The sequence below is a fragment of the Leucoraja erinacea genome, chromosome 29, assembly GCF_028641065.1.
Source record: "Leucoraja erinacea ecotype New England chromosome 29, Leri_hhj_1, whole genome shotgun sequence".
Taxonomy (NCBI): Eukaryota; Metazoa; Chordata; class Chondrichthyes; order Rajiformes; family Rajidae; genus Leucoraja; species Leucoraja erinaceus.
The window spans coordinates 8791022-8815069 of NC_073405.1; the positions used below are offsets into that span (position 1 = coordinate 8791022).

Consider the following 24048-nt stretch of genomic DNA (forward strand, 5'->3'; position numbering starts at 1 on the left):
CTGGAAAACCTTTACCCACCCAATGTTTCTGAAGCAATCAGTGCGCACTTAGAGAGGTTTAGACCGATTTTAGAGATACAGACATTAGCGGTACAGCGTGAAACAGGCCCTTTGGCCCATTGAGTCAGTGTTTGCCAGTAGCCACCCCGTACACCAACACTATCCAACAAACTAGGGACAATTTAGAATTTTATTTACCAAAGCCAATTAATCTACAAAACTGTACGTCTATGGAGTGTGGGGGGAAAACCCGACACGGGAGAACGTTCAAACTCCTTACAGACAGCACCCGTAGTCAGGATCGAACTTGGTTCTCCCGTGCTGTAAGGCAGCAACACTACCGCTGCGCCACCTTGCAACCCTTAACAAAGGTTTGCGGTTCGAACAAACTGTTTTGTTCAAACCTCACTGAACTAGGGTGGCGCAGCGATAGATTTGTTGCCACACAGCGCCAGAGACCCGGGTTCGATCCTGACTACGGGTGCTTGTCTGTACGGAGTTTGTGCGTTCTCCCCGTGACCTGCGTGGGATTTCCCCGAGATTTTCAGTTTCCTCCCACCCTCCAAAGACGTGCAGGTTTGTAGGTTAATTGGCTTGGTGCAAATGTAAATTATCCCTAGTTTGTGTAGGCTGGTGCTGGTTTGGGAGATCGCTGAATCGGTGGGCCGAAGGGCCTGTTTCCGCACTGTATCTATAAACTAAACAAAACTAAACTTCTCAAGGGTAGAGGTTGGTTAATGTTCACCCAACAGTTCGAAGCTTGCATTTATCCATTAGCCACTGAACTCTGCGCTGTCCACGGTTTCAATGGAGGTGAACACTGCCCCATTCTTTAATCATGTGTGTTCTTGGTGCTGAAATAAGTCCAAGTAAAGGAGGCGACCATGAGCTTCTGCCCCCATTTAATGAGATCTTGGCTGCTCTATAATCTAATGCCATTTGCACGCATTGGTTCCATGTCCCTTAATACCTTTGGCTCACAAACAGCTATTGATCTCTAATTTAAAAAGATTAATTGAGTTGGCGTCTAGCATTTCCTCAAGGAGACAGGAGAGATTGCAGATGCTGGAATCTGTAGCAAAGAAAGAAACTGCTGGAGGAACTCAGCCAGTCGGGCAGCATCTGTGGAGGGAAAGGAATGGTCATGACTGAGACATAGGGGGGAGGTTCATCAGTATCGAGGGAAGAGGAGTTTTTTAGTTTAGTTTAGAGATACAGCGCGGAACCAGGCCCTTCGACCCACCGGGTCCGCGCCGACTAGCGATCCCCGTTACAAAGGCACGCACTACACGCAAGGGACATTTAACAATTTTTACTGAAGCCAATTAACCTACAAACCTGCTTGTCTTTGGAGTGTGGGAAGAAACCAGAGCACCCGAGGAATACGCATGAGGTCATGGGGAGAACGTGCCAACCCCATACAGACAGCACCCGTGGTCAGGATCGAACCTGGGTCTCTGGCGCAGCGAGGCAGCAACTCTACCGCTGCGCCACCGTATGAGGGGTTAGGTATGTGATCGCTGGGCTCGAAGGAGTGATGGAAGATTGGTGGCCAGATGGTGGAGAGGGGAGGGGTGGAATAGAGAAACGGAGGTTTGGGAGGGGTGCGGGTGAATGTTTCTGCCTCCACCACCACCCCTGGCAGCCCGTTCCAGGCACCCACCAACCACCCTCTTGTATAAAACAACTTGCCGCGCACATCTCCATTGGCCCTCTCACAATAAAGCTATGCCCTCTAGTCTTTGGCAGTTCCACCCTGGGATAAAGGTCTTGACTGTCTACTCTCTGCAGAGGAGTCGAGACATGACAGCACCCATGCTGTTCCTTGACATTTCAGAGACGTACTTTAATTTTCGTCCAAAGATTTCATTAAAATCACATCGGGTTCTCGCTAGTAAATAGTCTCTGGCTTGCAGGTGCAAATGTCGGCTGGTAAAGGGAGGACAGTCAGCCTCTCTCTCTCTCTCTCTCTGTCTGGCTTTTTTATCTTTCAAATTTAATCTCTCTGTGTGCATCTTATCTTACGCTTATAATGGCACAGAAGGAGACCATTTGTCCCCTTGGCTTATAAAACAGCATGCAGGCTTTTGTTGGATTACATCTCTGATATAACATGTAATGCAAATCAGGAAATAGTGCGTGAACTTGGGATGTTACTCATGTAGTCTAACAAATAAGATATTTCTGGTTGATATATTTTAACCATCAAAATTCATGGACTTACTCTAGCTGCACAAAGACTAGAGTATTCAGTGGTACCTCTGCAGTGCTGATCTGTCTGTCTGTCTGTCTGTCTGTCTATCTATATTCATCTGTCTATCTGACTCCCTGGCACGATGTTGGCCTATTTATCTATCTGCCTCTCTATCTATCCAGTAGCACATTCATCTCTGTCTCTTTACCAGCACATCTATCTTCTGTCTCTCAGCTCTTATTCGAGTTCAGTGTTTCTATATCCACTGCCTGACCAGAGAATGGAGAACCACAAAGAGGGAGTTTCTAATTCTCTCAGTGACCCCTTGCTTCGTTTAGTTTAGAGATACAGCGCGGAAATAGGCACGTCGGCCCACCGGGTCCGCGCCGACCAGTGTTCCCCGCACATCGGACCGACCCTACACACACACAAGGGACGATTTACACATACAACAAGCCAATTAACCTACATACCTGTACGTCTTTGGAGTGTGGGAGGAAAACGAAGATCTCGGAGAAAACCCATGCAGGTCACGGGGAGAACGTACAAACTCCGTACAGACGGCACCCGTGGTCGGGATTGAAACCAGGTCTCCGGCGCTGCAAGTGCGGTAAGGCAGCAACTCTACCTCAGTGCCACCAAGTCGCCTTTTCTTATTCGATCCCTTGACTTTCAGAACATAATGTATGACCATAAGACATAGGAGCAGAATTAGGCCATTCAGCCCATCAAGTCCACTCCGCCATTCGATCATGGCTGGTCTATCTCTCCCCCTCAACCCCATTCATCTGCCTTGACACCCGTACGAATCAAGAACCTATCAATTTCTGCTTTAAAAATACCCCTTGACTTGGCATCCACAGCTGCCTGTGGCAATGAATTCCACAGATTCGCCACCCTCTAACAAAAGAAATTCCTCCTCATCACCCTTCTCCAATTTGCCCCAGTTTCTTCATATCCTTGACCGCAGTACCCTGTCCTGGACTGAGACAAAAAGGTTAATGACGGACTCTATAGAAAGAAAGGTCTATCGTTGGAAAGAGCAACACAAAAAGCTGGACTAATAGGCAGCACCTCTGGAGAAAAGGAATGGGCGACGTTTCGGGTTGAGACCCTCCTTCAGTGTCTATCTTCGGTTTAAACCTGCAACTGCAGTTCCTTCCTACTCATTGGAAAGAGCATTGGGTTTTGGGGCAGGAAGGTGCTGGAGATTAGTGAATGGCAAAGGGGAGGTTTGGAAGAAGATGAATGAAACTTGAAAACCAGCAGACGTTCAGAAAAAGATTGCAAATGGTGGCAATGTGGGATTCAAAGGCTGGACTTACTAATTACTTCAAATTGTTTTCATAGGATTTGGATCTGGAAGTCTGTAATATGCCCGGTTAGAATATAGACTTGGAACGTGGACCAGTATAGCACAGGAACAGGCTCTACGGCCCACAGGAATTATAGAATATAGAATAGAATAGTTTCTTTATTGTCATTGTAACATGAACCATGTACAACAAAATTTAAAAATGTCAGCCAGTCAGTGCACCATTCAAACATTTCTAAAAGCTAACGATACATACAAGGTAAAATATTAAAAAATGATGGACCAGGAACAGGCTCTTCAGCTGTGCAGAACATGATGCCAAGTTAAACTAATCTCTGCCTGCATCTGGTCCATATCCCTCCACCCCCTACATATCCACGTGCCGATCGAAAGGCTTTTTAAATGCCATTCTTGTATCTGCCTCCACCCCCACCCGTGTCAGCACGTTCCAGGCACCCACCACTCTTTGTATAAAACCTGCCCACTCGTCTCCTTAAAACTTTGCTTCTCTCTTGCAAGAGCTGTAGCCCTCCAGCAGTTAATATTTCCATCCTGGGAGGGAAAAAAAAGTTCTGACTGTCTATTCTAGTTATCCCTCCATAATTGTATATAGTTCCGCCCCCCCCCCCCCCCCCCCTCCCTTAGCCTCCAACGCCCCAGAGAAAACAATCCAAGACGGGAGCTATTTCCCGAGTGTGCGTTGAGTTATTTTGGAATGGTGTGTGTGGCCAAGAGGGGGGATGTTGGAATGGGGAATTGGGATGGAGAATTGAAGAGACGCCGTCATTCGCATAGGTTTGGAGGGGGCTTGCATGCCATTTTAACTCGGTCTTCTCACCACCCAGGCCAGGAATCCGCTCATTGACCTGCGTGAGGTGCAGCTGGAGATGCTGTCATGACAGGCATGAGCCAACAGAGCCAACAAGTCACCAGACTTGGTTTATACTCTCTAGAATTTAGAAGATTGAGAGGGGATCTTGTAGAAACTTACAAAATTCTTAAGGGGTTGGACAGGCTTGATGCAGGAAGATTGTTCCCGATGTTAGGGAAGTCCAGGACAAGGGGTCACAGCTTAAGGATAAAGGGGAAATCCTTTAAAACCGAGATGAGAAGAACTTTTTTCACACAGAGAGTGGTGAATCTCTGGAACTCTCTGCCACAGAGGGTAGTTGAGGCCAGTTCATTGGCTATATTTAAGAGGGAGTTAGATGTGGCCCTTGTGGCTAAGGGGATCAGGGGGTATGGAGAGAAGGCAGGTACGGGATACTGAGTTGGATGATCAGCCATGATCTTATTGAATGGTAGTGCAGGCTCGAAGGGCCGAATGGCCTACTCCTGCACCTAATTTCTATGTTTCTATGTCTATGTTTCTAACAGATATAAGGGCTCTGAGTGAAGGGAGGAAACTATCTCCAGTGGCAGCAGCATGGGGATTGGGGATAACTTGCGGGAGAGTCAGCAGACCAACAAGAATATTAATTTTAGATGCATCGAGAAGAAAGTACGTTGGAAGCCAGCTCAATATTGCGCGGATGAAAAATGGACGGGGATATGAAGGGGATGTGTCAGGGTTTTATGAAGAAAGAGTAGAGGAATTGGATTAATTGAATGCTTCTTCAAAGAGTTGGCACAGACGTAAAGGACCAAATAGCCTTTTGTTTTGTTGGTTCCTATCTCCATTGTCATTACTCATGTTATAGCTGGGATGCGATATTTGGACCTTGCCTTAACTATTCCTTTAGGATTACAGCTTCGGCAATTTCTTTATACCCCTCTGCCTGCGTGTAAACAATTGAGATCAAACTAGAAATGCGTAAATTCCACGTATATTCCAGACCGTGGGTCAGTACTTGGAATTAATTGCCTGGCTTTATCCAATTTAGAATTAAGTCATGACTGCAGTGTAATGGATGTTGGCAGGTTCTATTAATATTAGTTTTTTTTAATTCTCTACGAGATGTAGAGTGCAGTTTGAGATGCGATGCACAATTTTACCCATGAACGGATCATTTTTAAACACTTGGCATATGAAGAGGTAACTTGTACACTAGTTTTAGCATTATCTAGTTTGCTGAAGAACGGGGCTATGGTGCCTTGTGGTGGCAACTCATTTAGCAGATTTTACGGGGTGGGGGGGGGGGGGCTTGGAAATCGCAGGGTACTGAGAATTAAGAACATGGAACATGTATAAAATCATGAGAGAAATCGATCGGGTGGATGCACAGAGTCTCTTGCCCAGAGTAGGGGAATCGAGGACCAGAGGACATAGCTTTAAGGTGAACGGGAAAAGATTTAATAGGAATCTGAGGGGTAACTTTTTCACACAAAGGGTGGTGGGGGTATGGAACAAGCTGCCAGAGGGGGTAGTTGAGGCAGGGACTATCGCAACATTTAACAGTTAGACAGGTACATGGATAGGACAGGTTTGAAGGGTTATGGACCAAACGCGGGCAGGTTGGACTAGTATAGCTGGGACATTGTTGGCCGGTGTGGGCTAGTTGGGCTGAAGGGCCAGTTTCCAAACTGTATCACTCTATCACTCTATGAACAGTGCAACACAATCTTTGTGTGCAATATGATGCCAAATAATCTAGTCTCCTCTGCCTGTGCATGATCCATATCCCTCTGTTCCCTTCACTTCTGTGTGCCTATTCAAAAGCCCTTTAAGCGCCTCTATCGTAACTGCCTCCACCACCACTACCCCTGGCTGTACATTCCAGGCCCCACCACTCTCTGTAAAAAACTCGCCCTGCGAGTCTCCATGAAACTTTCCCCCTCTCACCTTACAGCCACGGCCTCTCGTGTTGGACATTTCCACCCTGGGAAAAAGGTTCCAATTGTCTACCCTTTCTGTGCCTCTCATCAATGTATGTACTTCTATTAAGTTGCCTCTCAACCTCTGACGTTCCAGAGACATCAATCCAAGTTTATCTAGTCCCTCCCTGTGGCTGAAATCCTCTAATCCAGGCAGCAATCTGTGTAACCTCCTCTGCATCCTCTCCACATCTTTCCTGTAATGGTGTGACCAGAATTACATGCATTACTCCAAATGCGGCCAAACTACAGTCGTATAGAGCTGCATCGTAACTTTCTGTCCCTTAGATTCGATGCCTCTAGCAATGAAGGCAAGTATACCGCATGCCTTCTTAACCACCCTGTGTACGTGTGCTGCTACCTTCAGCGAGCTATGAACTTGGACTCCAAGACCACTCTGCACATCAATGCTGATAAGGGCCTTGCCAATAACTCTATACTCACTCTCTCCTTACATTCAACCTCCTAAAGTACATCAGCTCCCACGCCAATGATTCAATGATACTTTATTGTCACGTGTACTTAGGTGCAGCAGAGTGCTTTGTTTTGCCTACAACAAAGGGTTAAATTCCATCTGCCATTTCATCACTCATTTCTGCATTATAGACCAATATCCTGCTCTGGCCTGACACAATTCCTCACTGTCCATGTTGGTACGATGAAATAGTGTTCAACTCTGGATTAGTTCTTGATTAGTTCTTGTTTCTTGATTAGTGCGGGTGTCAGAGGTTATGGGGAGAAGGCAGGAGAATGGGGTTAGGAGGGAGAGATAGATCAGCCATGATTGAATGGGGGAGTAGACTTGATGGGCCGAATGGCCTAATTCTATTCCTATTCCTTACGACCTTATGATTCACTGGAATCTGGACTATTGAACTTGGGGGAGGCTTTTAAATCCCATTGAGGAACGTTAAATTCACGTCATTAATTAAACTCTGGAGTTTACGTATCGGTGATGGTGACCGTAAAACTACCAGATGGTTGTATCGATTCATCCGCCAGCTTCACTCAGTCAGACACACAAACGTGTCGTGTGTAGAGAGAGGGATGGGCAACAAGGCTGGCCTTGCTACAGTCCGTGAATGAATAACTTGGGTGGGGGGGGGGGGGGGGGGGGGGGGGGGGATGCATTTCATGCAGCTGGATGAGAAAGAACGTCCACATTTCCATCGCTCGTCCTGTGCTGATCTCAGCCAAGACGGTGGCAGAAAAGGCTGACAGCATAGAGAAGGAAATAAATGAGGCTTGAGGTGATTAAAGACACAGATTGCTGCTCAGTAAAATGGAGAAACCATGCTGTTTCTTTATTACCTTGACCTATCTACTGCACATGCTCTAACGTACAGTATATATGTTTGGTAACTTCATATATGAAGTTTGTATGTGTATAATAGTTGTATGTATATATATGTCTGTAGGTATTATGGGAAATTGCCTGAGGTAGTATTATTATTATTAATTCATTGATTTTTAAATATGGTAGAAGTGTTGGGGAAAAGTGGTGAGTATTAATAAGTTATTCTTCTTATCACTCCTTTTCGAGCTTGTACAGACACAGAGTTGGACATTGGAAATTTGCTTTTTGCTCTTTTCATTGCTTGTAAATATTGATTGTAATGTCCAATTGTTTGATCATCTCGATTTTGTTACTATTAATGTCTTTAATGTCTTTACTTGTTTGGAATAAATAAAATAAATAAAATAAATTAAAATAAATAAATAAAATTTATACGGTGTTCTTAAAAGGGACACTCTTTCTGCCCTTAAAGGGGATTCAGGAACCCGCTGACCGATGGCATACCTGGCAAGCCATGGTTGAGAATGATGCACCCAAGTGTTTCTGATTTCTCACGCAAACTTTTCTCATGCCCTGTTGAACACCCTGTGAAATACACCTTCTGTAGTTCTGTAGAAACAAGGAACTGCAGATACTGATGAATACACAAAAGGACACAAAGTGCTGGAGTAACTCAGCAGGTCATAAGTTCTAGGAGCAGAGTTCGGCCATCCGGCCCAACAATTCTACTCTGCCATTCAATCATGGGTCATCTATCTTTCCCTCTCAACCCCATTCTCCTCCCCATAACCCTTGACACCCATAATAATCAAGAATCTGTCAATCTCCGGTATAAAAATATCTATTGACTTGGCCTCCACAGCTGTCTGTGGCAATGGAGTACCTCAGCAGGTCTGGCAGCATCTCTGGAGAACATGGGTAGGAGACATTTTGGGTTGAGTCCCCCGGAAACATCATCTATCCATGTTCTCAGAAATGCAGCCTGATCTGCTGAGTTACTCCAGCACTTTGTGTCCATTTGTGTAGGTCTGTTTACCCCATTCGAGGAAGGATGTGGAGGCTTTGGGGAGGGTGTAGACTAGGTTTACCAGGATGCTGCCTGGGTTAGAGGGGTATTAGCTATAAGGAGAGGTTGGACAAACTTGGATTGTTTTCTCTGGAACAATGGGATGTTTAATTGTCATATGTACCAACAATGGAACGATGAAGATCTTACTTGCAGCAGCATTACAGGTCTGTGCACACAAAAAAACTCTGATAATATAGTGTAGCTATTAAAATTATCTGTATTAAAACCCCTGCCAAGCTTCTATTCACCCCACCCCCCAAATGTAGTCATTCCCCACTGGTGTCCATCCCTCTATCTACTGAGATCTTCAACATGGAATCTTTTGCGATATTTACCACACAGATTCGTGAAGAGTAGATCATTGAGTTTTTCCAAAGCAGATATTGATAGATCTTTATTCAGTGGGAAGGTCAAGAGAAATGAGAACCAGGCAGGAGAGTCGGGGCAAAGATCGCTTAGCCATGAACATATCGGTGGGCAGAGCTGGCTTGAGGGTCCACAGGGCCGACTCCTGCTCTTTTTATCCACATTCTAAAATCATTACATAAACCCTGATAATAACCACTTCCGTCTGGCAGAAGATACGGAAGATACAGAAAACCCGCTCCACAGCTCCTTCCCCTCTGTTGTCGGGCTTCCAAATGGTTCTTTCATGAGCAGGAGTACTGTCCCGATTCACCTCTACCCCATTGATGACATTGGACCTTGTCTATGGAACTGGTGCGCTACAATGCTGAGAACTATATTCCACACTCTGTATCTCCCCCTTCACCCAATCTATTGTACTTGAGTTTGATTTAATTGTATTTCTGCAGAGTAGTATCTGATCTCAGTGTAGGAAGGAACTGCATATTAGAATTAGAATTAGATTCCTTTATTATCATTCAGACCTTTCGGTCTGAACGAAATTATGTTGCCTGCAGGCATACACAGAACCAATAAAGACAAAACATACAATAAACACAAATTAAACATCCACCGCAGTGAGTTCACCAAGCACATCCTCACTGTGATGGAGGCAAAGTCTTATGCTGGTTTAAACCGAAGATAGACACAAAAAACTGGAGTAACTCTCAGCGGGTCAGACAGCATCTTTGGGGAAAAGGAACAGGTGACGTTTCAGGTCGAGACTCTTTTTCAGATCTGATATGTTTAGATAGCATGCAAAACAAAATGTTTCACTGTACCACAGTACAAGTGGTAATAATAAATCTAAACCTAAAGCCAATTAACTGACCAAAGTGCATATATCTGGGATGTTAGAGGATAACAGAGAACTTGTATAACTGCTAATAAACCTAAACCTGAACTTCCCTAATCCAGAGGAGTTTCTACGATCAGAGATCTCCAGTGAAGGCCACCTGATTTTATGCTTCCTGTCTCCATAACACCCTCTCGTCAGAGGGCGGTGGAGGCCGGTTAGCTGGATACTTTCAAGAGAGAGTTAGATAGAGCCCTTAAAGATAGCGGTGTCAAGGGATATGAGGGGAAGTCAGGAACGGGGTACTGATTGTGGATGATCAGCCATGATCACATTGAATGGCGGTGCTGGCACGAAGGGCCAAATGCCCTACTCCTGCACTTATTGTCTATTGTCTATTGTCTAATGCCACAGACAGCTGTGGAGGCCAAGTCATTGGGTATTTTTAAATTGCAGATTGACAGATTCTTGATTTAGTAAGTGGGCATAAGGTTATGAGGAGAAGGCAGGAGAATGGGGTTGAGAGGGAGAGATAGATCAGCCTCGATTGAATGGCGGAGTAGGCCAGAGGGGCCGAACGGCTCGGTTCTGCCTCTGTGACCTATGAACTTCTGAACACTCCGATCTCTGACATTTTGCGATTGGAGCCGGAGGGAGATTCAGCGGGGGAGCTTGGTTCCCGTGGCAACAGCCCGAACAACGACATCAAGCATTGGGAACGGGGCTGTGGCAACAACACAGAAAGGACAAACAAGCAGGTTCACACTGGTGAAAGGCAAAGCAGGGGCTGATGTCAGGCAGCTTTTATTGATACAAGGGGTTTATTGTCACTTCGGTTCTGCTTAAAGCATGAGCCTAGAATTACACGCACTTCTGGTTGCACGGCAGCTTATGTATTGTGTATGTTTCTGCTCACCACATTATGGGGAGGATGTGATTGCAACAGACAGGAGATTTGTGAGGAGATTGACGCAAATGCTGGATAAGCCAGCGGGGCAAGCAGCATCCCCGGAGAGAAGGAATGGGTGACGTCTTCAGAAGAAGGGTCTCGACCCGAAACGTCACCCATTCCATCTCTCCAGAGATGCTGCCTTGTCCCGCTGAGTTACACCAACATTTTTTGTCTATGGCATCTGCAGTTCCTTCCCATGAGTTTATGAGGAGATGGCCAGGGCTGGAAAATTTCAGATATGAGGAAGGATTGGATAAGCTTGGATCGTTTTTATTGGAATGGAAGAGAATTCGGGAAAACTGAATCACTGTGCACAGAATAATGGGTGGCCTAGACAGATTCAATAGGAAGCTCAATATTACTTAGTAGACCTGAAGACGTAAGGTTTAAACTAGCTGAGAGAAGGTTTAGTATGGAGTGAAAGGCAGGAAGGGGCTAGAATAGTACTTTGAGGATTGAAAGCCTTATCAGACTTAAATAGTAGTGGGAACAAAGAACCACTTACAGTATGGTTTTTCTACCAAATTTAGACACAAAGTGCTGGAGTAACACAGCAGGCCAGGCAGCATCTCTGGAAGAAAAGGATGGGTGATATTTCAGTCCCCCAGTCTGAAGAAGGGTCTTGACCCGAAATGTCACCCATCCTTTTCTCCAGGACAGGGTAGGAGCTAACTGCGGGCATTGGGCACGTCCATCATATTTGGATCGTGGCATCTGAGAGGGTTAGGGATGCTGACAGAGGGTCCTGAGCCAAAACGTGGGCTGCACGGTGACACAAGTGTTGTGTCACAGCCAGAGACTCGGGTTCAATCTTGACCTCGGGTGCTGTCTGTGTGGAGTTTGCATGTCCTCCCTGTGACCACGTGGGTTTCCTCCCACATCCCATAGAAGTGCAGGTTTTGAAGGTTATGGTCTGAGGGAGGGTCTCAACCCGAAAAATCACCTGTCCATGTTCTCCAGAGGTGCTGGAGGGGTTAGTGGAGTCAAGGGATACTGGGTAGAGCTCTAGGGGCTAGTGGAGTCAAGGGATATGGGGAGAGCTCTAGGGGCTAGTGGAGTCAAGGGATATGGGGAGAGCTCTAGGGGCTAGTGGAGTCAAGGGATATGGGGAGAAGGCAGGCATGGGTTATTGATAGGGGACGATCAGCCATGATCACAATGAATAGCGGTGCTGGTTCGAAGGGCCGAATCAGATTCAGATTCAATTTTAATTGTCATTGTCAGTGTACAGTACAGAGACAACGAAATGCAACGAATGGCCTCCTCCTACCCCTATTTTCGATGTTTCTATGCTGCCCGACCTGTTGAGTTACTCCAGTACTTTGTGTCCTCGTGTATTAACCAGCATCTGCAGTTCTTTGCTTCTCCAGATTTGTAGGTTAATTGTCCTTGTAAATCGCCCTTCTCTAAATTGCGTAGGGAGTTGATGAGAAAATGGGATAACAGCGAACTAGTGTGAACGGGCAATCGATGGCCGGCGGGCGAGGCCTAGGTGGGCCGAAAGACCTGTTTCCATGCTGTATCTCTGAACTAAACTAAACTAAATGTTGCCTGTCCATGTCCTCCAGAGGTGCTGCCTGGCCCGCTGAGTTACTCCGGCACTCTGTGTTCTGCATGTAACACTAACTTTCACAAGGCATTTGAGAGATGTTGCTGCGGGGTATGAATTTTCACGAGGCCTTGCTAATTAGACGGCGTGCGGGATCACAGGGTCGAAGGGTCTCCCTCTGTACTGCGGCGCTCTCCGCTTCGTTGAAAGCATGTCAATAAATGCACACAGGGAGAACCGAGTGTGTAAACAAAGCAGTTGCAGGGAGCGGAGCTGCCTCTGCCAGTATGTGGGTCATCGGGCTCGCAGCACCAGCGCCCTGCCAACAGTGACGGCAGTGCCAAGCCCTAGATTGAAGACCAGTTCCGTCCGCTCAGCCTGCGCGCTGGGGATGCAGCAGCAGTAGGACCTAGCACGGACGTGACCGAGCCCTCACCAAGGCCCACACTGCAGGAGCTGAACCTTTCACCAGCAGCGTCGGGTCTGCTGCATTCGCAGGCAGTTCTAGTGAGTATTTACGACAGCTGAATTTATGAGCTAACGTTCCATCTCTGGGCTTAAGACATTCTCAAGGTGAGGCTGGCAGGACACTATCAGTATTAAACCATGTCATCCCTGCCTGCTCCCCCATATATCAGGTATATATTAGGAGGTTTTGAAAACCCATTATGGAGCTCTCCTTGAAGATGTGTTTATGAGACTGTAATGTCAGTAAGGCTGGTCTTGCCCCCTTCTACACAGAGACTCTTTGATGGCCACAGCAGCAGACAGTATAGGCCGCGGATCCCTTCAGACTTCCGGGGGTCCACATCGAAGGATTATTTGACCTTTTCTTTCAGCCACTGGCTGAGATTAAACGATTAGGGGTAAACCTCTGGTTTTTAAGTTTGCCTTTTCAATATCCCGACATCAAATCGAAGGGGGGGACACGAAAAGCTGCGAGCAACTCAGCGGGTCAGGCAGCATCTCTGGAGAAAAGGAATAGGCGGCGTTTCTGGTCGAGACCATTCCTCAGACTCAGAGGCCTGGGTAAGGTTGGGAATTGGTGAAGATAAGAGCGGCCGCGCGCTGAACATGTTTGTCGAGCACTCCTCTTCCGTCGGCTATTTTAGGCGAACGATTAACCCACTTATTTCTAACAAAGAACGGGAGCCTCTCGACAGGAGCCAGGCACATAATCTGGGCCGAAGATGGATGCAAAAAGCTGGAGTAACTCAGCGGGACAGGCAGCATCTCTGGAGACAAGGAATAGGTGACGTTTTGGCACGAGACCCTTCTTCAGACTGAGAGTCAGGGGAAAGGGGAAACGAGAGATATCGACTCCAGCTTGGGTTTAAAGCAGCATCTGCAGTTCATTCCTACACATAATCTAGGCCGATGGCTCGATGCAGTGTTGTACTGTGGATGGGATGTTAGACTGAGGTCTAGACTGACTTCTGAGCTGAGCAAATCCGATCCCACGGCATTATTTATCCGGGCCAACTCTTGTCCCTCAACCAACATCACGAAAAGAGATATCCTTGCTTGATATCGTGTTGTTGTTTGTGGACCTTGATGCACAGGTTGGATGCCGTAGTTTTTTTTCCGCACAAACACAGTCAGACGTTTTTCACCGACTGACCTCTTGGGATGTCCCGTGATCAGTGCTGTACACATTATTATCTGTGTTAAAGGGGTGCTGCTTGAAAAAGCTGCACTGTGGATGAATCTTTGTGGGTGACACAGTGGGGCAACTGGATCAGCTGCTGCCTCAAGGCGCCGGGTTCGATCCTGACCTTCGGTGCGGTCTGGGCGGGGACCGCGTGGGTTTCCTCCGGGTGCTTCGGCTTCCCTCAACATAGCAAAGGGGTGCGGGTTTGTTGGCTAATGCCTTTTATAATGTCTATTAGAAACAAAACAAGCAGAATTCATTGCCACCGATGGCTGTTAAGGCCGAGTCATTGTTTTTTTTTTTAAGGCAGTTGATTGTTGATTAATACAGTTGTCGGGGGTTAGGGAGAGAATGGTGTTGAGAGTGAAAGATAGATCGGCCATGATTGAATGGAGGATTAGACTTGATGGGCCAAATGGTCTAATTCTGCTACTATGTATCATGACCTCTTAAATTTCCACAAGTGTGTAGGAAGTGGATGCGAATGTGGGATAACATAGAATTAGTGTGAATGATGGTCAGCCTGGGCATGGTGGGCCGAACGGCCTGTTTCCCTGCTGTATCTTGCAATCAATTAAACTGAGTGCCTGTAAAAGATCTCATCAGGCAGTGCAAATTAAAACTGTGTTTACTATCGATGTCCTGACCATTCAACCACCCTCTCAAAGTGACCCTGAGCAAAGTAGATGAACTGATCATTCATTTTAATTTGTAGGAAGGAACTACAGATGCTGGTTTAAACTGAAGATAGACACAAAAAGCTGGAGTAACTCAGCGGGTCAGGCAGCTTCTCTGGAGGGAAGGAATAGGTGACGTTTCGGGTCGAGACCCTTCTTCAGACTGAGAGCCAGGGGATAGGGAAATGAGAGATATAGAGAGATATAGAACAAATGAATGAAAGATATGCAAACAAGTAACGATGAAAAAGGAAACATTGTTAGATCTGGGCTAGGTGAAAACCAGTTACAGACAATGAGATTCAGCACGAGAGCTTTGAAGCTGGTACAATGACTTGCTTGGGGGAGGGATGGGGATGGAGGGGATGCAAGGGTTACTTGACGTTAGGGAAATCAATATTCATAACGCTGGGTTGTAAACTGCCAAAGCAAAATACGAGGTGCTGTTCCTCCAATTTGCGTTAGGCCTCACTCTGACAACAGAGGAGACCCAGAGCAGAAAGGTCAGTGTGGGAGTGGGAAAGGGAGTTAAAATGTTTGGGAGATCAGGTAGGCCCAGGCTGACTGAGCAAATGTGTTCTTTCCTATTCATTTTAATTTGTTCTTTCCATGTCCCATGTTCTTCATCTGTTCATGCCACAACAGTTATCAACAGCACTTCAAAGTAATCCACTGGCTGCCAGTTTACAATTCCCTTGGGATGTGAGGTGAAGCTCTTTCTTTTAATGGCTAATGTTCAAATAATGCAGAGAAGCACACTGCAGGAGTGGTTTAATATAGATGACCTGATGCAGCTACTTTGGTTAGGCCGCATTTGGAGTATTGCGTGTAGTTCTGGTTGCCCCATTACAGGAAGGATGTTCAGCAAGGTCTGAAGAAGGGTTTCGGCCCGAAACGTTGCCTACTTCCTTCGCTCCATAGATGCTGCCGCACCAGCTGAGTTTCTCCAGCACTTTTGTCTACCTTCGATTTTCCAGCATCTGCAGTTCCTTCTTGAACACAGGAAGGGTGTGGAGGCTCTGGATGGGGTGCAGAGGAGGTTTACCAGAACGGTGCCTGGATTAGGGGATATTAGCTTCAGAGAGAGGTTGGACAAACTTGGATTGTGTCCTCTGGAACAACAGAGGTTGTGGGGAAACCTGATTAAAAAAAACACATCAAATTATGAGGGGAATAGATAGGGTAGACAGTCAAAACCTCTTTCCCAGGATGAAAATATCAAATACTCGAGGGCATAACCTTAAGGTGAGAGGGGCAAAGTTTAAAGGAGATGTGCGGACATGTTTTTTACAGAGAGGGTGGTGAGTGATTGGAACACATTGTCGGAAGTGGTGGTGGAGGCAGATGCCAAAGATTCAAAGATTTCAAAGGTCTTGAGAGTTGTGAGTTTGTGGAATTCTCTGCCTCAGAGGGTGGTGGAGGCAGGTTCTCTGGATACTTTCAAGAGAGAGCTAGATATGGCTCTTAAAGATAGCGGAGCCAGGGGATTTGGGGAGAAGGCAGGAACGGGGCACTGATTGGGGATGATCAGCCATGATCACATTGAATGGTGGTGCTGGCTCGAAGGGCCGAATGGCTGACTCCTGCACCTATTGTCTATTGTCTTTTATTGTCACGTGTACCAATTAAGGTACAGTGATGTGCAAATACCATACGGTCATACGAAAAAAAAGCAACCAGTCACACAACTACATAAAAGTTAACATAAACATCCACCACAGCGAATTCCCCACATTCCTCACTGTGATGGAAGGCAAAAAAGTCCAAACTTCTTCCTCTTTAGGTGTTATTTAGGAGACCTTTGGACAAGAATGCATGGCATGGAGGGATATAAACTATGTGTAGGCAAATAAGGGTTGGTTCAGCACGGACATTGTGGGCTGAAGGGCCTCTTCCTGTGCTGTATTGTCCCATGTTCTATGGTTTCACAGACAAAGATTTGCCAGCTCACAATCATCTGCTTAGAGGGACAGTACGGAGTGAGGCCTTTTGGCCCATCGTGCCTGTGGCTGTTCCTTGAAGGCCTTGTCACCCAGTCCCACTCAAGCGCTCTTACCCCATAGCTTCATGTATTGCCTCTTCTGGTAAGTGATTTCCACAGTTCTGACGATACCATAGGGTTTTAATGTATGCGCGCGTTGAGAATGTGTTACTGGGCCAGCAGCTAGAGTTCTGGACCATTGATGCGGTGTGTCATCGCAGCTGCGAATATCAATTCAAGTAATTAAATAAATCTGGAACTGATCAAATAAAAGTCTAGCCACGGTAACGATGAAACTACCAGACTGTTGTAAAGATCCTGTGTTGTGCGGGAAGGAACTGCAGTTGCTGGTTTAATCCAAAGATGGACACAAAATCCTGGAGTAACTCCAGCATTTTGTGCCGATCTTTTGTCGTAAGGATCCATCGGGTTTACCGATGCTCTTCAGGAAGAAATTGTGCTGCCCTTGCACAGAGTGCAGGAGGGACTCAGTGGGTCAGACAGCACCCGTGGACAGAATGGACAGGTGACGTTTCAGGCTGGGACCCTGCTTCAGACTGACCGGAAGAGACTGATTGGATTGATCAGTCACGGAGCAGCGAATCTTTGTCGGGTAACACAACTGAACATCAAACGTAGAGCACTACGGCACAGTCAGAGGCCCTTCGGCCCAACATGTCCTTGCCAAGACTGACCCTTACCTGCCTGCACCTCACCCACGATCCCTCCATTCTATGTATATCCCTTCTTCAGAAGGGACTGATCAGTCTGAAGAAGGGCCCGAACCTGACATGCATCCCGTTCAGTCCCTCTGTAGATGCTGCCTGACCCGCTCAGTTCCTCCAGCATTTTGTGTTTTGCTCAAGATTCCAGCATCTGCAGTTCCTTGTATCCCCATTGTGCTGCCTGCCCCTGGTCTGGCCGAAATGTGACTCCAGTCTTGTTAGTGGTTGCCTCCTAGCTTGGAAATGGATAATAAATCCTGAATGATTATAGGGGTGCCCTGGAATAGAATGTGTTAATGCATGTAGGGGGGTTCTTCAGCTACAGCTAAGTGTTTACGGAGGGTTCCTGGAACAGCAGCAACAGTCCAGGACCGTGTGTGTATACATTACGTTGCCTGGAGTGTTCCTGTACTTACAACGCAGCCCTGTGAGTGAGTCAGTATTTTGAGGAGTGCCCCAGGATAGCGTCAATATGTTCCCTGGAGTTTATCAGTATTTACTGGGCATTCCCTGGGACAGTGTAAGCATTTACAGGTCAATTTCTTTTAGGAACGTGTGCGCGCATTTACAGCATTCCCACAGGAGTGTGCAGTTATTTACAGGAATAGTCGGGAATATTTCATAATTCATGGGACATCCCCACGATACATTAGCCTTTGCAGAAGGGTCCGTAAGAGGATGGTAAATACTTCCAGATGATCCCCAGCAGTTTATAAATATTCACCGATGGATTCGAGGACGTGGTAATCTGTGTGTGAGAATCCCCAGAGGAATCCCAGGAGAATATTAATGTTGCAGGATAGTCCCTGAAATGTATCAGTAATTACGGAGATTCCTGGGAAGGCTTAAATATTTATCTGACCACCTCAGGAGTTTATCACGCACAGACTGGCCACAGACCTGTCTGAAAGTGTACATAATGTGTAGGAAGGAACTGTAGATTCTGGTTTAACCAAGGATAGACACAAAAAGCTGGAGTGACTTAGCGGGACAGGCAGCATCTCTGGAGAGAAGGAATGGGTGACGTTTCGGGTCGAGACCCTTCTTCAGAAGAATTCAGATGCTTTGTCCTAGAAAGTGCCCAGCTTCTTGTTGAGTGTAACTGTTGGAACTCTACTTCTCCAGGCAAGAAGAACAGGTTCAATCATACAAAGCCTTTCAAATGGGGAAAAGGTTCTGGTGAGTTACTGACTACAGCAAACTCAGCCCTCAAGCTTCAACAGTAGGCATAGTATTTAGTATCAACTAGTCCAGTTGAATTTCTGGTCAGTGGTGAATCCCAGATAGTCGATGGTAAGGAGTCAGTGATGACGATGCCATTGAGTGTCAGAGATACTGTCAGTGGTTAGACTACCTCTTGCTGGAGATACTCATTGCATTCCCTCCTCAGATGCATCCAGACCCGCCGAGTACCTCAACACTTTGGCTGTTGCTGTAGGTGGCGGAGATTTATGTCAATTGGTAAAAGGGTAGGAGGACAGATGAATGTTGAGGGACTGGATCTCACTTCCTGAATCGGGGTGCGGGCGGGAGGGAGCATGAATTCTGCCGAAATTTAGAAAGTTCTCAGAGGAATATGAAAAATGAGAGAATATAAAAAATATATAAAAAAGTATAAATATCCCTCTGTGGAGCATGTCAGGGAAGTGTGATCAACCAACATAATCCCTTATTAGCTTGACTGTACATGATGGGCTGAGTGACCTTGTTGGAGCTGTAAATTTCTACGATTCTATAATTATTTACAGTGGGCCCACAGGAGGACGTCGTTATTTATAGTGGGTCCTTGGGAGTTTGTCGTCGTTAACAGGAACATCGAGGGGGAAGTTAGTAATTACAGAGGGTTTTGAAGAGTCTGTTACTATTTACAATGGGTCCTGAAGTCCTAGGATTGTCAGTATTACAGGGGGTCCGCAGGAATACTCACTCTATATAATAGAGTCCTGTTGTAGTCTAACAGGAGTCCTGTTAGCATTAAGACTGGTCTGCAAAGCCTCTTTTCTCCTTGGAAGCGTCAATAGGGTTTATTGCTCATTTACTCATATGGTAGGGTTTAAGGGCCAGTCCCACCAGCATGCGACTCCATGCGGCAAGCGCGACCTAACGTGGTCGCTTGAGCCGTACGGCATCGTGAGGCCGGTCCCACTTCGATTGCCGGAGCTGTATGGAGTTGTGCGGGGCTGGTCCCGACATCGCGCGGGCCTCCGAAAAACTGACACACTGCCCAAAAATTCCGCGCGGCAACGGCCTGCCGGCCCACAGCCGCCTTGTTGGCGTACGTACCGTCTCGACGGGCATACGCAGCATCTCGATGCCGTACGCACGTCTTGATGCCGTATGTCACGCGCAAACTTCCCGCGGACTTCGCTCGAACTTCACTCACTCACTCGACCCCCGCTTCTGGTTTGGTCATGCTCGCCGCATGCAGGCGCATGCTGGTGGGACAGGCCCTCTACGGGGATCACTCGACCTCTGCGCAGCCCCCACTTCCGGTTTGGTCGCGCTTGCCGCATGCAGGTCGCATGCTCGTGGGACAGGCCCTTTACTCATTCAGGAATGAGTACGTTAACAAATGATGAGCGTTTGTCGGCACTGGGCCTATATTCGTTGAAGTTTAGAAGAATGATGGGGGACCTCATTGAAATGTACAGAATAGTGAAAGGTTTGGACAGAGTGGATGTGGAGAGGATGTTTCCACCAGTGGAAGAGTCTAGGACTAGAGGTTATAGCCACAGAATTAAAGGACGTTCATTTAGGAAGGAGATGAGGAGGAATTTGTTTAGTCAGAGGGTGATGAATCTGTGGAATTCTTTCCCACGGAAGGCTGTCAGTGGATATATGTAAGGCAGAGATAGATAGATTCTTGATTAGTACTGGTGACAGAGGTTATGGTGAGAAGGCAGAAGAATGGGGTTAGGAGGGCGAGATAGATCAGCCATGATTGAATGGCGGGGTAGACATGATGGGCCGAATGGCCTAATTCTACTCCTATCTAATGATCTTATAAATCGGATCTGAGGTCAGAGAGTCATAGTGATACAGTGTGGAAACAGGCCCTTCGGCCCAATTCGCCCCCACCGACCAACAATGTCCCAGCTACACTAGTCCCATTTGCCTGCGCTTGGTCCATAACCCTCCAAATCTGTCCTATCCATGCACCTGCCCAACTGTTTCTTAAACGTGGGATAGCCCCAGCCTCAACTACCTCCTCTGGCAGCTTGTACACCCACCTGTGTGAAAAAGTTACCCCTCGGATTCCTATTAAATCTTTTCCCCTTCACAGTGGATCTATGTCCTCTGGTCCTCGATTCCCCTACTCTGGGTAAAATACTCTGTGCATCTACTAGATGGAGCTTTCTAAACAGAGATGATCTTGCCCGCTCGCTTCCTGGCCCTTGCAGTGCACAGTTCATCAGTGTACAGTTCACCAGTGTACAGTTCATCTGGCACAATGTTGTTGATTGCAGAGCTAAAATCAACAAACAGGCCCAGGTTGACTGCATCATCCACAAATCTTTTGGCCCAATATGCAAACTGCAGAGGGTGTAGCAGGGAGTTTGTGATCTTTTTGAGCTTGGCCAGCACAAGCCTTTCGAGTGTCTTCATGACTACAGAGTTCAGTGCGACAGGCCGGTAGTCATTAAGACAAGTAATCGTTGCCTTTTTGGGTACATGAACAATAGTGGAGACTTTGAAGTAGACAGGGACAGTACATGTTTGCAGGTACACAAAAAAGCTGGAGAAACTCAGCGGGTCCAGCAGCATCTATGGAGCGAAGGAAGTAGGCAATGTTTCGGGCCGAAACCCTTCTTCAGACTGATAGGGGGTGGCGGGGAGAAGGAAGGAAAAAGGAGGAGGAGACAGCCCGAGGGCTGAGGGATGGGAGGAGACAGCAAGGGCTAACAAAATTGGGAGAATTCAATGTTCATGCACGCAGGATGCAGACTCCCCAAGCGGAATATGAGGTGCTGTTCCTCCAATTTCTGGTGTTGCTCACTCTGGCCATGGAGGAGACCCAGGACAGAGAGGTCGGATTCAGAGTGGGAGGGGGAGTTGAAGTGCTGAGCCACCGGGAGGTTAGGTAGGTTCTTGCGGACCGAGCGGAGGTGTTCGGCGAAACGATCGCCCAACCTCCGCTTAGTCTCACCGATATAGACCGTTCCAGCATCTACAGTTCCTTCTTGAACACATGTTTGCAGGGACTGGTTAAAAATGTCTGTTTGGCACAGAGCTTAAGAGTAAAAGGGGAAACATTGTCAGGTCCTGGGGATTTCCAGCTCTTTTGTCCTCTGAAAAGACTCTCCACCTCCAATATTTGTATTGTTGATATTGGATAAGTTATGTTGTGCAGCACAGAAGGTGTGGGTGAGTGGGTGCGAAGTGTTGGTCGGGGTGGGAAATGGTCCAGTCTTTTCATACTGGATTGAACCTGGGTCTCTGGCGTTGTGAGGCAGTGGCTCTTACCAGCTACTCCACTGTGCTACCCTATTTTTGTGGCAAGAGATTTGTTTCCCCTTTCTCCTCCCCAGCCTACCTTCCCCGAATTCCATTAAGGTTTATTTGTGCTGCCTTGGCAGTGGAGTGATCAAACTCATTTCAAATTCAGCCCTTAAAGGCAACTGCAAAAGAGAATTTACTCGAATGATACCAGGGATATGGAACTTCATTTATATGAGGAGTGTGGGATTGTTCTCCTAGGAGCAGAGGAGGTTTAATAAAAGTGTTTGAAGTCATTAAGGGGTTTGATTGAGTAAGTAGGAAAAGCCATTTCTACTGGCAGAATGAATGGTAACCGGAGGACACAGATTTGATTGGCAAAATAACCAGACATGAGGAAATATATTTTCACATGAGTTGTTGTGATTCGGAAGACACTGCCTGAAAGGCTGGATGGAACTGATTCAATATTAACTTTTGGAAGGGAATTTAATACATAATTGAAGAAGAAAAGAAATTACAGACTGTGAGGAAAGAGCAAAGGGAGGAGGGGTGGGGAGTGGGAATATTTGAATAGATTTAGACAGAGAGCACAGGAACGATGGGCTGATTGGCCTCCTGTCCTTCATGGGGATCCAATGTTTCCATGAGTCATAGTGATACAACGTGGAAACAGAGCCTGCACCGCCATTCAATATGATCATGGCTGATCATCCAACTCAGTATCCCGTACCTGCCTTCTCTCCATACCCCCTGATCCCTTTAGCCACAAGGGCCACATCTAACTCCCTCTTAAATATAGCCAATGAACTGGCCTCAACTACCTTCTGTGGCAGAGAATTCCAGAGATTCACCACTCTCTGTGTGAAAAATTTTTTTTCTCATCTCGGTCCTAAAAGACTTCCCCCTTATCCTTAAACTGTGACCCCTTGTTCAGGAATAGCCGCTTCCCCACAGCCATCAGGTTATTAAACCCAATTCAAACTCTGCACATTAATAGCCCATTATCTGTTTATTTGCACTTTATCTGTTTATTTATTCATGTGTGTATATGTTTATATAATGGTATATGGACACGCTGATCTATTCTGTATTCACGCCTACCATATTCTTTTGTGCTGAAGCAAAGCAAGAATTTCATTGTACTATCTGGGACACATGACAATAAACTCTCTTGAATCTTGTGTTCTCCCTGGGACCGTATGGGTTTCCTCCGGGTGCTCTGGTTTCCACCCACATCCCAAGGATGTGCTGTTTTGTAGGTTAACCGGCATCTACAAAATTTCCCCTAGTGTGTAGAGAGTGGGTGAGAAAGTCGGATTGCATAGCACGGGAGATTGATGGCTGACGTGGACTCGGGTTGATGGACCTGTTTCCATGCTGTACCAGCATCTACAGTTCTTTGCTTCTACATTTTGTCTCCATCTAGCCATGGGTGGGTTCCTTCCACAATGTTGGAATATCACTGGGATCCTGCTGTGCTTAGTCGTTCATCTCCAGCACCTGGGCGGATATGGAAGGGTTGATGGAAGTTCCACCTTGTTGGATCTCACAGATGATCAAGAAGCAAACTTCCCCTCCCCACATTCCCACTCATCCCCCTCTGATATCCTGATTTAAGGAAAGTCCGCACAGGTTGAATGCTCAGTCATCTGTGAGTCTAGGTAGGTCAGTAAGCACTCCCCAATCACCAGGAAAGATCCTGGCTCAGCGGTCTAATGGGACAATGCTTTTAGACGTTAGAGATACAGTGCAGAAACATACCCTTCGGACCAACGATCACCATCAACCCCAGCGCTATCCTACAAACTAGAGGCAATTTACAATCCCAGCGCTATCCTACAAACTAAGAGGCAATTTACAATTTTACCGAAGCCAATAAACCTACAAAACATGTATGTCTTTGGCGTGTGGGAGAGAACCGGAGCATCTGGAGAAAACCCACGCGGTCACAGGGAGAACGTATAAACTCCGTACTGATAGTCAGTATGGAACCCGGGTCTCTGGCGCTGTAAGGCAGCAACTCTCCCACTGCGCCACCTTGCCGCCCAAAATTGCTGGTCTAATGTAAGATGACAGACACTTGGATTTACGCAGCCCGAGTTTCTCAGGGGGCAGCACTCTTTGGCTGGCCGTAGAGTTGTGAATAGTTGGTGCCAGGTGTCCAGGAGTTGAGCCACTTACTC

At 46.8% G+C, this 24048-nt stretch overlaps 1 protein-coding gene across 5 annotated transcripts in view; it reads left to right on the forward strand.

Moving 5' to 3' along the window:
• The window catches only part of LOC129711122 (CUGBP Elav-like family member 4), a 413711-nt gene that overhangs the window by 227487 nt on the left and 162176 nt on the right, over positions 1–24048 (forward strand). The window lies entirely within an intron of this gene.